Source organism: Trichosurus vulpecula, chromosome 5 (assembly GCF_011100635.1).
Source record: "Trichosurus vulpecula isolate mTriVul1 chromosome 5, mTriVul1.pri, whole genome shotgun sequence".
Lineage (NCBI taxonomy): Eukaryota > Metazoa > Chordata > Mammalia > Diprotodontia > Phalangeridae > Trichosurus > Trichosurus vulpecula.
Window position 1 is genome coordinate 104,728,125 of NC_050577.1, and position 14,353 is coordinate 104,742,477.

Here is a 14,353-nt window from a genome sequence, read left to right on the forward strand (position 1 = left end):
ACAATACAATTGATTTGGGGCAGTACCTATTTTTTCTTAGCAGTTGCTCAGATCTACCACTAGATGGTATAGAAAGTTAGTAATGTCACCTGTGCCAGAAGGACCTCTGTTCATAAAATATTGGTGCTGGAAGCTGGGGTGTATTGGAGTTAATTTGAACCTGCTCAGGAGGGCTGGTTGTTAAATTTTCAGTGTGAGCATTTACATCGCAGAAATCATCAAATGATACAAATCACAGCTTGATTCATTGGTTTGCTGATTGTCTAGACTTTAAAAGTGGTAGGAAATGTTAATAACACAGATTAAACTTGAAAGTGCATGTTAAATACTTTCCCCCCATGGAAAGCTGGTTTTTAAACATTTAACAGCACACCTCTGGTTGGACTGGACTTAAGAGTTGGCATATTTCAAGTTTCTCATTTCAAGATGAGAGTCAAAGCAAAGATACATGGCTTGTGGCAAAAATTAGATGTAGATTAGAATATGAATTTTGAAATTGTCAGTTAATGTTCCTTCCATTACATTTCTGTATCTTTTTCCAGTAGCTTATGGCTTATTGGTCCTTGTCTCTTCGACCAGGGTTTGCAAGAAAGAATCAGATATATGCCCTTTTCTTAATCACTCAACTATGTATTAATAAAATAGACAACTTATAATTTGTTTCTGATGTACAAAGACCCACATTATCATTAGCAGGTAAGGTCCCCAGACCAAGGTCCTATCTCTCCTCAGAAGTACATGTATGGAGTTGGGGTATCTTTCTAATGCTATTGCCTCTAGCCTCTATTCTGGTGAACACCTCTCTGCAATATAAACCACCAGTGATCATTGTTCTAATATAATTTTCAAGTGTTACTTACTATCTCACCAATATCATTTAACCAGTTCATATCTCCTTGATATCATGATAAGCAATTAACATCAATTAACTTTTACAAAAGGATAATTATTGAGAAGATACCAGGACAAAAATGTTGCTCTTCCTTCTCCCCCACCCCTACTCCCTAAAAAATCAGGAAACACAGTCTCTGCTACCACCTTGGTGACTGGGTAAAGGAGACTTAATGATTACAAAACATCTTCAATGGGGGACAGAGCCAAGATGGCGGCTGGAAAACAGGCACCCACTTAAGCTCTCCCCCAAATCCCTCCAAAAACCTGTAAAAAACAGCTCTAAACAAATTCTATACCTACAGAACCCACAAAATAACAGAGGGAAACAAGTCCTCAGCCCAAGACAGCCTGGATGGTCCCTAGAAAGGGTCTATCACACCATGCTGGGAGTGGAGCACAGCCCAGCTGGGCTGCGCCATGACGTACCAGACTGGGAGTCAGGCAGGGCAGGCCCTAGGGCCCCGAATCACTGAGCTGTGGCAATTACCAGACTTCTCAACTCACAGAAACCAAGTTGAAAGAGCAGGGTAGTGGGAAAGCTACTGGATTGGGGTGAGAGAGGTGTGCAGTCCAGCACCAGCCCTGGGGGCAGCAGAGTTGGCATGGCAGCAGCAGCAGGAAGCTGCTTCCAGAGCTCTAGCATCAGCTGCTTCCTGAGTCTCTGGACCACACGGCAGGAGGAATAAAGCATCAGATCAGAGTGGGAGTGCAGGGATTGCTTTGCTGGCACAGAGACAGGTTCTCTTCCTTTGCCCTGCTTAGATCTGGGTCACAGTCCTGGTTGGAGGTTCTTGGGGGAGGAGGAGCACTGGTATGGCAGAGCTTGCTGTGTGGAAATAGCTCTGAAAACAGCAATACAAGGCCCCTAAAGCTTGGGACATAGTACTCTCTACAAGCAGTCATACATGACAAAAAGTCCAAGGGTCAAGTAGTTGGCTGGGAACATGAACAGGCAGTGAAAAAGGACTCAGACTCAGACTATAGAATCTTTTTTGGTGACAAAGAAGATCAAAACATACAGCCAGAAGAAGTCAACAAAGTCAAAGACCCTACATCCAAAGCCCCCAAGAAAAATATGAATTGGTCTCAAGCCATGGAAGAGCTCAAAAAGGATTTTGAAAATCAAGTAAGAGAAATAGAAGAAAAAATGGGAAGAGAAATGAGAGTGGTACAAGAAAATCATGAAAAACAAAGCAATGATTTTCTAAAGAAGACCACAAAAAATACTTAAGAAAATAACATCTTGGGGGCGGAGCCAAGATGGCAGCTGGCAAGTAGGGACTTGCGTGAGTTCCCCCCCAGGTCCCTCCAAAAACCTATAAAAATGTTTCCGAACAAATTCTAGAACTGCAGAACCCACAAAATAGCAGAGGAAAGCAGGGCACCAGCCCAGGACAGCCTGGATGGTTGCTGGGTAAGGTCTATCGCATGGAGCTGGGAGCAGAGTGGAGCAGAGCCCAGCATGGGCTATGCCCAGACCAACCAGACTGGGAGCCAGGCAGAACAGGCCCTAGTGCCCTGAATCAGTGAGCTGTGGCAGTTACCAGACTTCTCAACCCTCAAACACCAAGACAACAGAGAAGGTTAGTGGGAAAAGTTTCTGGGACAGAGTGAAAGAAGTTTGTGGTTCAGCCACTGCCCCAGGGGCAATGGAGGTGGTGCAGCTCTGAGGACAGAACTACAGCTGCAGTTGCTTCCAGCCCAAGGCCCACCTGGTGAGAGGAATTAAGTGGTGGATCTGAGCAGGAGTGCAGAGCCTGCTTAAGATCTGAGTCATGGTCCAGGTTGGCAGTTCTTGGGGGAGGAGGAGCGCTGGTGTGGCAGAGCTCACTGTGTATAAATAGCTCTGAAAACAACAGCACAACCCCTCGAGCTTGGGACAAAGTACTCTATCCTCTACAAGCAGTGATACCCTGATGAAAAACTCAAGGGTCAAGTAGTTGGCTGGGAACATGAACAGGCAGCAAAAACAGACTCAGATTCAGACTCAGACTTTGGAATCTTTCTTTGGTGACAAAGAAGACCAAAACATACAGCCAGAAGAAGTCAACAAAGTACAGGAGCCTACATCAAAATCCTCAAAGAAAAACATGAACTGGTCTCAGGCCATGGAAGAGCTCAAAAAGAATTTGGAAAAGCAAGTTAGAGAAGTGGAGGAAAAATTGGGAGGAGAAATGAGAGTGATACAAAAAAACTATGAAAAACAAGTCAATGACTTGCTAAAGGAGACCCAAAAAACACTGAAGAAAATAACACTCTAAAAAATAGACTAACTCAAATGCCAAAAGAGCTCCAAAAAACCAATGAGAAGAATGCCTTGAAAGGCAGAATTAACCAAATAGAAAAGGAGGTCCAAAAGACCACTGAAGAAAATACTACCTTAAAAATTAGACTGGAGCAAGTGGAAGCTAGTGACTTTATGAGAAATCAAGATATTATAAAACAGAATCAAAGGAATGAAAAAATGGAAGACAATGTGAAATATCTCATTGGAAAAACCACTGACCTGGAAAATAGATCCAGGAGAGATAATTTAAAATTATTGGATTACCTGAAAGCCAAGATCAAAAAAAGAGCCTAGATATCATCTTTCAAGAAATTATCAAGGAGAACTGCCCTGATATTCTAGAGCCAGAGGGTAAAATAGAAGTTGAAAGAATCCAATGATCGCCTCCTGAAAAAGATTCCAAAAAGAAAACTCCTAGGAATATTGTCACCAAATTCCAGAGCTCCCAGATCAAGGAGAAAATACTGCAAGCAGCCAGAAAGAAACAATTTTAATATTGTGGAAACATAATTAGAATAACACAAGATCTAGCAGCTGCTACATCAAGGGATCGAAGGGCTGGGAATATGATATTCCAGAGGTCAATGGAGCTAGAATTAAACCAAGAATCACCTACCCAGCAAAAGTGAGTATCATGCTCCAAGGCAAAATATGGATTTTCAATAAAATAGAGGACTTTCAAGCTTTCTCAGTGAAAAGACCAGGGCTGAATAGAAAATTTGACTTTCAAACACAAGAATCAAGAGAAGCATGAAAAGACAAAAGAATAACAGCAATACATAGGAGTTCCTGGCAGATGGAAATGCAGACGCCAAACAAAACCACAGAGGACCATCATATCAATGTTGAGATTTCAATGGAGGTATATTTGGTTGTGTTTCTTGGGACACTTTAAGCCACTCATCTGTAGCAAGCAATGACCAGGGAAAGGGCCCTCAGATTCATTCCTCTCCATTGAGAACAAAGCAAAATCAGCACCTGCCAAACTGAGCAGCTTAAAATCACCAGGGAAATCAGATGTGATTTCAAGGTTCTAAAGTTCACAAATATGAAATGAAAATCTGTTCGAGTTTCTTCCCCTAGGAAGTATATTAGAAACCATGGAAAATCTGATTTTTCCAGGACCACCTTTTGCAGTAGAAAGTAAACACTTACTAAAGATGGACATTAAGAGGAATCCTCTAAGCCTTGTTTCTTTGTCATCTGACCCTTTGATAGCCACCTCCAAAACCACAACTGAAATATCTCATCTCCTGATACTTTCCTCTTCCAATCAAAAGAAAAAACTTTCAAAGATTTTTAAAGCATTTTTTTGTCCAACAACTCAAAGGAAAACAAATGGTAATTTTATATGATAATTGAACCATTTCCTTTTGTGTAGTTAAAAAGTTTTAAGTAAAATTTAAATTTTAAGTAAAAAAAATAACACCTTTAAAAATAGACTAACCCAAATGGCAAAAGAGCTCCAAAAAGTCAATGAGGAGAAAAATGCCTTAAAAAGCAGAATTAGCCAAATAGAAAAGGAGGTCCAAAAGACCACTGAAGAAAATACCACCTTAAAAATTAGATTGGAGCAAGTGGAAGCTAGTGACTTTATGAGAAATCAAGAAATTATAAAACAGAACCAAAAGAATGAAAAAATGGAAGACAATATGAAATATCTCATTAGAAAAACAATTGACCTGGAGAATAGATCCAGGAGAGATAATTTTAAAATTATTGGGCTACCTGAAAGCCATGATCAAAAAAAGAGCCTAGACATCATCTTTCAAGAAGTTATCAAGGAAAACTGCCCTGATATTCTAGAACCAGAGGGTAAAATAGAAATTGAAAGAATCCACTGATCACCTCTTGAAAAAGATCCCAGGGGAAGCTAGATGGAGCAGTGTGTAGAGCACCAGCCCTGGAGTCAGGAAGACCTGAGTTCAAATCTGGCCTCAGACACTTGACACATGTACTAGCTGTGTGACCCTGTGCAAGTCACTTATCCCCAATTGCCATGCCAAAAAAAAAATTAAAAAAAATAAAGAAAAAAATCCCAAAAAGAAAACACCTAGGAATGTTGTAGCCAAATTTCAGAGTTCCCAGGTCAAGGAGAAAATATTGCAAGCAGCCAGAAAGAAATAAACAAAATCACGATAACATGAGATCTAGCAGCTTCTACATTAAGGGATCATAGGGCTTGGAATATGATATTCCAGAGGCGAAAGGTTTAAAACCAAGAATCACCTACCCAGCAAAACTGAGTATAATACTACAAGGCAGAACATTGATTTTCAATGAAATAGAGGACTTTCAAGCTTTCTCGATGAAAAGACCAGAGCTGAATAGAAAATTTGACTTTCAAATACAAGAATCAGGAGAAGAATGACAACGTAAACAGGAGAGAGAAATCATAAGGGACTTACTAAAGTTGAACCATTTTGCTTACATTCCTACATGTAAGATGATATTTGTAACTCATGAGACTTTTCTCAGTATTAAGGTAGTTGAAGGGACTATACATATATATATATACATATATGTATATAGACAGTGGGTACAGGGTGAGTAGAACATGAAGGGATGATATCTTAAAAAAATAAAATTAAGGGGTGATAGAGGAATATATTGGGAGAAGGAGAAAGGGAGAGATAGAATGATGTAAATTATCTCGCATAAAAGTGGCAAGAAAAAGCAGTTCTATTGGAAGGGAAGATGGGGCAGGTGAATGTGAATGAGTGAATCTTGCTCTCATCTGATTTGACCAAAGGAGGGAATAACATACACACTCAATTGGGTATCTTGCCCCACAGGAAAGTAGCGGGGAAGGGGATAAGAGAGAGGGGACTATAGAAGGGAGGGCAGATTGGGGGAGGAGGTAATCAAAAGCAAAGACTTTTGAAAAAGGATAGGGTCAAGGGAGAAAATTGAATAAAGGGGGACAGAATAGGATGGAGGGAAATGTAGTTAGTCTTTCACAACATGATTATTATGGAAGTATTTTGTGTAATGATACATATGTGGCCTATATTGAATTGCTTGCCCTCTCAAGGAGGGTGGCTGGGGAGGAAAGAAGAGAGAGAATTTGGAACTCAAAGTTCTAAAAATTAATGCTCAAAAAAAAAAGTTGGTTTTACATGCACCTGGGAATAAGATATACAGGCAATGGGGTATAGAAAATCTATCTTGCCCTACAAGAAAGTAAGGGAAAACAGGATAAACAGGGGGAGTGGGGTGACAGAAGGAAGGGCAGACTGGGGAAAGGGGCAATCAGAATATATGCCATCTTGGAGTGAGTAGGAGGATAGAAATGGGGAGAAAATTTGTAACTCAAAATCTTGTGGAAATCAGTGTTGAAAACTAAAAATATTAAATAAATTAAAATTAAGAATTGAAAAACACAAAATAAATAAAAATAAAAACAAAACATCTTCAACAATTAAGGGAAACATAGACAATGGACATGTTGCTCCCTTGTTTATAGCTCCTATGTTGATTCATTGCTAAGCTGGATCCCATGGCTACTCCATGTGACTGAACTCCTTTACAGGCACATCTGGTGAATTCTAATGTGCAGTCCAGGTCCTCTGACTTTCTCATGGCTCTTCCAGCCTTTAGAAGCTCACAAGATTATAGTCTTGACAACTTGACAAGCTATATTTATTTATATATTTGGTGGCAAGTATTTATATATAATTATTTATATATGACTAGCTAATATAACCAATATGCTTTATTATTACCAATATGACAAGCTAAAATATGAGGCTGCTCTTTCACTATGTTACCCAATCTTAACCCCCTCTTTCACTCCAAAGGCTGACCAGTCTTCCCATTCTCTGTACTGCCCCTACCACCATTGTCTATATTGTTTTCCATATACATTGTTAAACTCAGGGGCCCCAAAAAGACTGACATCCTAGCAATGATTAATGCTACTCTCAGTGGTCTGGCCTCTGGTCTCAGCTGCAGTCTGAGGCTGAGAATTCCCACTCTTTCCACACCTGCTAGCCTACCCAAGGCCCTTGAGATAAGGCTTCTGGGGGCTTTTGTTTGGATTGTGGGAAGGGTTGTCCTACTAGGAGGCAAGGTGATGGGCTTGACAACTTGGCAGGGTCTTTTTGCAAAATCAGTTATTTTTCTTTTTAATTAATTCGGTTGGTTGATTGTTAATGTAGGGAAGGAGTCACAAAGTGACTCCAAAATCATGCTTAATTCTAATTTAATTTGCAATTGACTGCTTAAAAAATTAGGAGATCTATCTTCCTTAATACATCTGGTTCTGTTGGATATTAAAATAGGTGTTCGGTCTTTAAGCACATGAAGATGTAGGCAGTTTGCAAGCATTCTAGGAATCAAAGAAGGAAGGAAACAAACATTTATTTAGCATGTACTATGTGCCAGACACTGTGCTAAGTGCCTTACAAATATTAACTCATTTGCACCCTGAGAGGCAGATGTTATTATTATCCCGATTTTACAGTTGAGGAAACTGAAATAGACGTAAGTAACTTAGGTCACCCCTTGGGAACAGGGGTTGTTTCTTTTTTTCCTCCTTTCTTCCTTCCTTCCTTCCTTCTTCTTTCCTTCCTTCCTTCCTTCTTTCTTTCCTTCCTTCCTTCTTTCCTTTCTTTCTTCTTTCTTCTTCTTTCTTTCTTTTCTTTTCTTTCTTCCTTTCTTTCTTTCTAATCCCTAGGGCCTAACAAAAATGTCTGACACATAGTAGGCTTTTAATAAATAAATATTGATTGGTTAACTGATTAATAGTGGGAAATAAAATTAGAAAGGGGTCAGATTGCCAAGAGCCTTGAATGCCAGTTTGGGAAGTTTGCACTTTATTTGCATATGAAAAGTCAATAAAAGTTAGATAGCATGGTTGTGACTTGGCGGAGGTGGGAAAGTGGCAAGAATGCAATTTAATAATACAAGCATGAAGTAGTGAGGTCCTTCATCAGGGTGATGACATTGAAAATGAAAAAGAGAGGCTATATAAGAGAATCATACAGGCCTGTTGACTAATAGGAGACTGGATGTGATGGCTTCTCACAGTTTCATCCAGATATTGCATCCTATGGCTTATGACTAACATAAGGCATCTAGCACTGGTTTTCTGATTAAAATAGTAAGATTTTGCATCAATATTGCCTCTAAGGAAAAATGTGAACTCTTTGTCTAGAAGCCCTGCAAACAAGTAAGGTTAAAAAAAATCTGAGGTCAAAACTTAAGCATACTTTTCACCCTACTGACATTAGTTTTTTATAGATAACATTCCACATCTTTTCCTCCCAATTTAGCTGCTCTCCCACTCTACGATGAGGTGATGACAAGATCATTAGAGCTTATGCCTTCCCCAAATACATTGCCCACTATCAGGTGCCCCTGACAGTGAAATATCACATCTGTGGGGGAGGCAGGGGGAACGCTCCTCAGCTGCCAGTGGGTACTGCCTGCTGCCCACTGCTATGATCCATAAGTAATATGAATGGGAAAAGGGATAAAGGACTTGACCTATCTACACCAGCTCATCCAAGCAGCCAAAGATTTAAGCCAGCCAGGGAGTGGTAGAGCAGATTCACAGGATTCAGCCATCCTGATCCCTATGTTAAAAAACAAAGAGACAGAGTTCTTTCCATAAGAAAACTGTCACTTTGATTAAGGAGACATAATCTTCAGTTTCAGGCAACCTAATCTGATGGAAATATAAGAAATGGTCATTAATAATAATGTTGGTGATAGTGATCATCATAATAATATTTATATAGCATTGTAAAGAGAATACGACATATATGTATGTATGTATCCATAGATGTGTTTTATACATATATGTATACATATATGCACACATATGAGCATATACATATAGATAAATAAAATTTCACCTGATTGCCACAATATCCGTGAGAGGCATTATAATATTATCCCTCAAGGGAGGATGAGGAAAAAATTAGGAAACCCAGTTTCAGAGAGGTTAAATTACTTGCCCAAAGTTGCACAGCTAAACCAAGATTCACACAAACAGAAAACATAAACTATTTCCAGAGAATTATGCAAAGACAACTGATTATGTAAGTGCTAAAAAGTCAAACAGTAGTGATATTAACCAAAGAGCAGCATTTCTAACAAACTTCTTCTCTTCTCTAGCCACATCCAAGTGAGGTTGGAGGGACACAATATATCATCAAGCAAGGAGATGGAACAGTTCATTCCTATAGCCAAGTTTGTCCTGCACCCTGACTATGATGACTCAACTATAGACAATGACATCATGCTGATTAAGCTGGCCACCACTGTTACCTTCGACTACAGAGTGGTCCCTTGAGTCTGCCCCGTCCTGTGCCCAGATTGAAGATAATTGTCTCATCGCTGGCTGAGGCAATACCATGAGCCAGGGCTATGAGTTAACACAGATTTGGGAAAGGAAGCATGTCAAGAGAGAGGAGGTGTTAGTGGGTTTAGTGGGTCTATACAATACCACCAATAGAATAATTTCTATTGGTAATAAAGAACACTCACCAATGGGCACCTTCTAATCTAGTCGGACAAGAGAGATTCAGTTCCCAACCCTGATCATTCCATTTGATAAAGGAGAAACAGAGAGAGAGAGAGAGAGAGAGAGAGAGAGAGAGAGACAGAGAGAAGCTGACTGACTTGAATAACTTCAAAGCAGAAAAGAGGCAAGTCTAATGAATAAATGTGGTTGTGAGTTGAACATATAAATGTTAGGAGATGTCAAAAGAGTGATTAGAGTGGGACAGGGCTAATTAGTGAAGGTTTCCTAAAGAAAGTGAGTGAAGGTCTGAATATGAAAGATAGATAGGAAGGATGATAAAGAAGTAAAAAGGATAACTCAGGTTTGGGAAATAACATATGTAAAGGCTTGGAGGCAGGTACAAATATGTTGTGTGTGGACACAGTGAGGAGAATACATGAGCAGAGAAAAGTGTCCTTGTTCAGCTGGAGAGTATTTCTGGAGAAGATGGTTATTGAGGACAGAAGAGGCAAAGGCTACTTAATGAAGTCATTAGCCATTAGAATCATCCCATCTCTGCCTCACTAGACATATCGTTAACCTCTCTGGGTCTTGGTGTCCTCATTTGTAAAATATAGATACTGGACCTAAATGACTTCTAAATTCCCTTACAACTCTAAATATGTGATTCTGTGATTTCCAAAGTGATGCAACAAAAAGAAGTTGAGGGTAACTCTGACCTCAGAAAAAGGCTAAGAAAATCCTATGGTCATCACTAAGGTGATTTCCATTGTCAAAGAAATGAAGGTGGAATCCTCCAGAATGTATTGGGAAAATATGTTCAGGAGGATCAGGGTGGGACCTATGCAAAATTGTAAAGGATATGGAGTTCACCTTCATTGTCTTCCCCCAAGGGGCTCCCAGCTGCCCAATACATGGTGCTCTCTTTCAGGGGTTAATATATGTAGGCCCTTCTCTATGGCACTGAAGGCAGTCCTGCATTTTCTAGATTTGGGGTCTACCTCTTTCGCCCTTTCTCTATCTGGCTGGGCTCAGCTCTTAAACAGACAGCTGGAAAAAATCCAAGAAACCAGTTCCTAGAGGGATGTTAATGACAGACCCATTTCAGGAGTATATGCATGCTAATGGGGGCAAGGTAGAAATCCAAAGAAAGGAATCTCCAATAACAGAATTTGAGTTCTGTGGCAAAGGACAGAGAGAGATTAGGTATAGAGAGGATCTTTCCAGCACCACTCCATTCAAGGCACTTAATCTGCCGATAAGAACTTTTCTGCCCAGGGCCAACCTGTACTCATTGACAGGGGAAGGAAAAGGAGTCTTAAGCCCTAGTTGCCTTGACCCAATGGTGTGATGGTCTGGCATCCTGAGTTTGTGCCAGTCCTGTTCTTGCAAAGTGTTGCTAAAGACATAAGCAGTGCTAGGTGGGTAATAAACTAACAGACTTTAATCACTGTTTCTCCCCAAGGGAATTCTCCTGACCTGCTGCAGTACCTGGACATCTCTGTTCTCTCTGACAATGTCTGCCAGGATTCCTATCCTGGTGCTATCACAAGCAATATGTTTTGTGCCAACTTTTTGGATGGAGGCAAAGATGCCTTCCAGGTAATTGTATCAACTGTACCACGTCTCTCTATCTCCATACCTTCCTCACAATCAGAATCTGTTCACTTGGCAAGAAGCCCTAAAGATCGAAGATCAAGCTAATGTTCTACAGTATGATGAACCAGATAGTGAAGGGGCCAGCTGAAGGCCACATAGACTCAAGATCACTGGTCTGGATGACTTGGCTCAAACTCTATGGGCAAAACATGAATGTGGCCAGGCAATTGGGTTCAGTCAATGTGAACCTGTGCAGTAGGGCAAGAGCAGAGTTAAACCTTAATCTAAGGGTCATCTGTATTGTCTACATCTTCTACAGGGCAATGTCAGGCATCAATCAGTCAACAAGTATTTATTAAGCACCTACTATATGCCAGGCACTGGGGATACAAAAAAAAGGGGGAGTGGGATGGTTCCTGTCTTCAAAGAGCTTATGAGAGAAACCAGCATATAAATAACTATGGAGGTAAATGGCAAGTGATCTCAGAAGTGGGGCAGCTCTAGGGAGCACAGATGATAGAGCCCTGGGCCTAGAGTCAGGAAGACCCAAGTTCAAATTTGACCTCAGACACTTGCTAGCTGTGTGACTCTAGGCAAGTCACTGAATCCTAAGTTACTCAGTTTCCACATCTGTAAAATAAGCTGGAGAAGGAAGTGGCAAACCACTCTAGTATCTTTGCCAAAAAACCCCCAAATACAGTCACAAAGAGTCAGACATGACTGAAAAATGATTAAACCAACAACAAAATCTCCAGAGAGAAGTCACTAACAATGGGAACCTCCTAGAGAAGAAATGATTTGAGCTCAATCTTGAAGGAGCTGAAAGAAACCAGGAGCAGATGTAAGGGAGCAGGCATTCTAGGCATAAAAGATGGATCACAGCACAAAGGGAAGGAGACAGGAGGTTAGACCATTGCATATGAGGAACAATTGGGCCAAGTGTAGTTGAATTATAAGGTACAGAGAGGAGTAAAATGTAAGATGAAAAAGCTAAAAAAAAAAAACAGGGTGGGCAGAATATGAAGGCTTTAAATGACAGAGAAATCATCTTTTGTCCTGGAGGTAAATAGGGAACCATTGGAGCTTACTGAAGGGGCGGGGGGAATTGCAACACGGTCAGATTTGCATTTTATTTCAAAGTTTAAAATAGTAGGGCTTTCTGGAGTATGTAGTGGAAACATCCAAAAGAGGCCTTAGAAGACATAACTAGGGTGATGCAATCAGAGCTTTGCCAGAGGGCACTGAAATATCAGGAATTCCATTCCTTCAAGAGCTATAAATAACTTGTTACCTAATTAGTGAAAATAATTTGTTAAATGGGGAAATTATCAGATGGAACTTGCTTCCCTCTCTGACTGGTCATGATACCTCAGGTGAGTTCTCCTACCCTGACCTTAAATCAGTTAGACTATGTTTCAGGGTCGCTGAATTCCCTCTCCTCCATTTCATTTTCCTTTTCTTTAAGGATATTTTTCATAATTATTTTAATGAAAAATGTTAGTTACAGTTTTGGGTACATGACAGTAATTTCTCTGATAATTGTCACTAGCATTGGCCAAATCTACTTGCTCAGTTTTGCCCTACTTGGAGAGTCTCTCTGTATTTAAAAAATCCTCACTAGTTTCTTTTCTTTTTTTTTTTTTTTTGAAGCAATCAGGGTTAAGTGACTTGCCCAATGTCACATAGCTAGCATATGTCTGAGACCAGATGTAAACTCAGCTCCTCCTGACTCAGGGCTGGTGCTCTGTGCATTATGGCGCCACCTAGATGCCCATCCTCCCTAGTCTTTGAGGAGTCTCCTCCACTATCATCTGCTTTAGAGAGAACCTTCTCTGTATGGGTGGGGGAGTTTTGGGGGGTATGCAAATATTTGAGGTGTTGAGGTCCTCTGTTCCTGTCTTCCTCTTCATCATTGCTCTTGTCCTCCAGTGGTCAGATAGGGGCCCTAATCAAAGGGACTCTGACACTTCAGAAAAAGGTGATAAGTTAGAATTATGAATGAGAACTCTCTTGGGTGCTTCAGCTACACACTTCAGGAAGCTCTGGGTCAGAAATTGGAATGAAATGTTAAACCTTTGATGAAAAGTTCAGGTCTGCCCATATCACCTCCTTTGGTCAATAAGCTCGAAAGGCCCCCTATTACCTCCAGAATAAAATAGAAAATCCTCTGTTTGACATTTAAAGCCCTTCACAACCTAACCTTCTTACTTTTCTAATCTTCTTACAATTGAATCACCTTCACACACACTGTAATTCAGTACTCTGGCTTACTTTGTGTCCCTCAGATACAACACTCCATTTTCTGACTCCCAAGCCTAAAATGCTCTGCCTTCTTTCCTTAGCCTTCTAATCTCCCTCAGTTCAATGGTAGGATTCAAATAAATTAACAACCAGCTCTCCATGGAACCTAGCCAAGGAGCCATCCCCCGCTGTTGTGGCGGGCCCAGGCCCCACCCCCAATTACAACCTACTTGCCCAACTCAGCCTAAAATTACATACCAGTTCTGCTGAACCAGTGTGAATCAGCTGAATCCCACCACTGCCTCAGTTGCTTCAAAACTCAGTTCAAAATCCTGTAGTGTCTAGGAGGGATGGTAAGATTGATGTGTGTTTATGTAAAAAGAGTCACTCTTCTCCCATGTAGGAAGGTAGGACTTAATGCTGGAAAGAAACTTTGAAATCGCCTGTTCAAAACCTTTTCATTTTATGGATGAAGGAAACAAGCCCCATGATGTTGTCTTATGCCATGAATGTCCTTATGGCCTCTCTGGTGGTGGACTAGTAACAGATCAGGGGATTACGATAGACAGGTTTATGTTAATATGACCCTCATATGCCTAGAATCTCCCAAAGGACCATTAATCTTTTGAGAGACTATAATAGGTCCTGAGATCATCAGGGACTGGGGATATCATGAAGTTAATCTGATCTCTACTTCTCCCTTTGGAAGCAAGATTCAGGTAGTCCCATGGTTTGCAATGGGGAGCTCCAGGGTGTGGTATCCTGGAGCAATGGCTGTGCCCTGAAGAATTACCCTACCGTCTACACCAGGGGTCTGCAACTACATAGACTGGATCCACAAGGTCATCAGTAACAAATGA

General features: G+C 40.6%; 1 pseudogene; it reads left to right on the plus strand.

Moving 5' to 3' along the window:
- The first annotated feature begins 1,311 nt into the window (after positions 1 to 1,311).
- LOC118851009 lies at positions 1,312 to 14,353 on the plus strand (annotated as a pseudogene).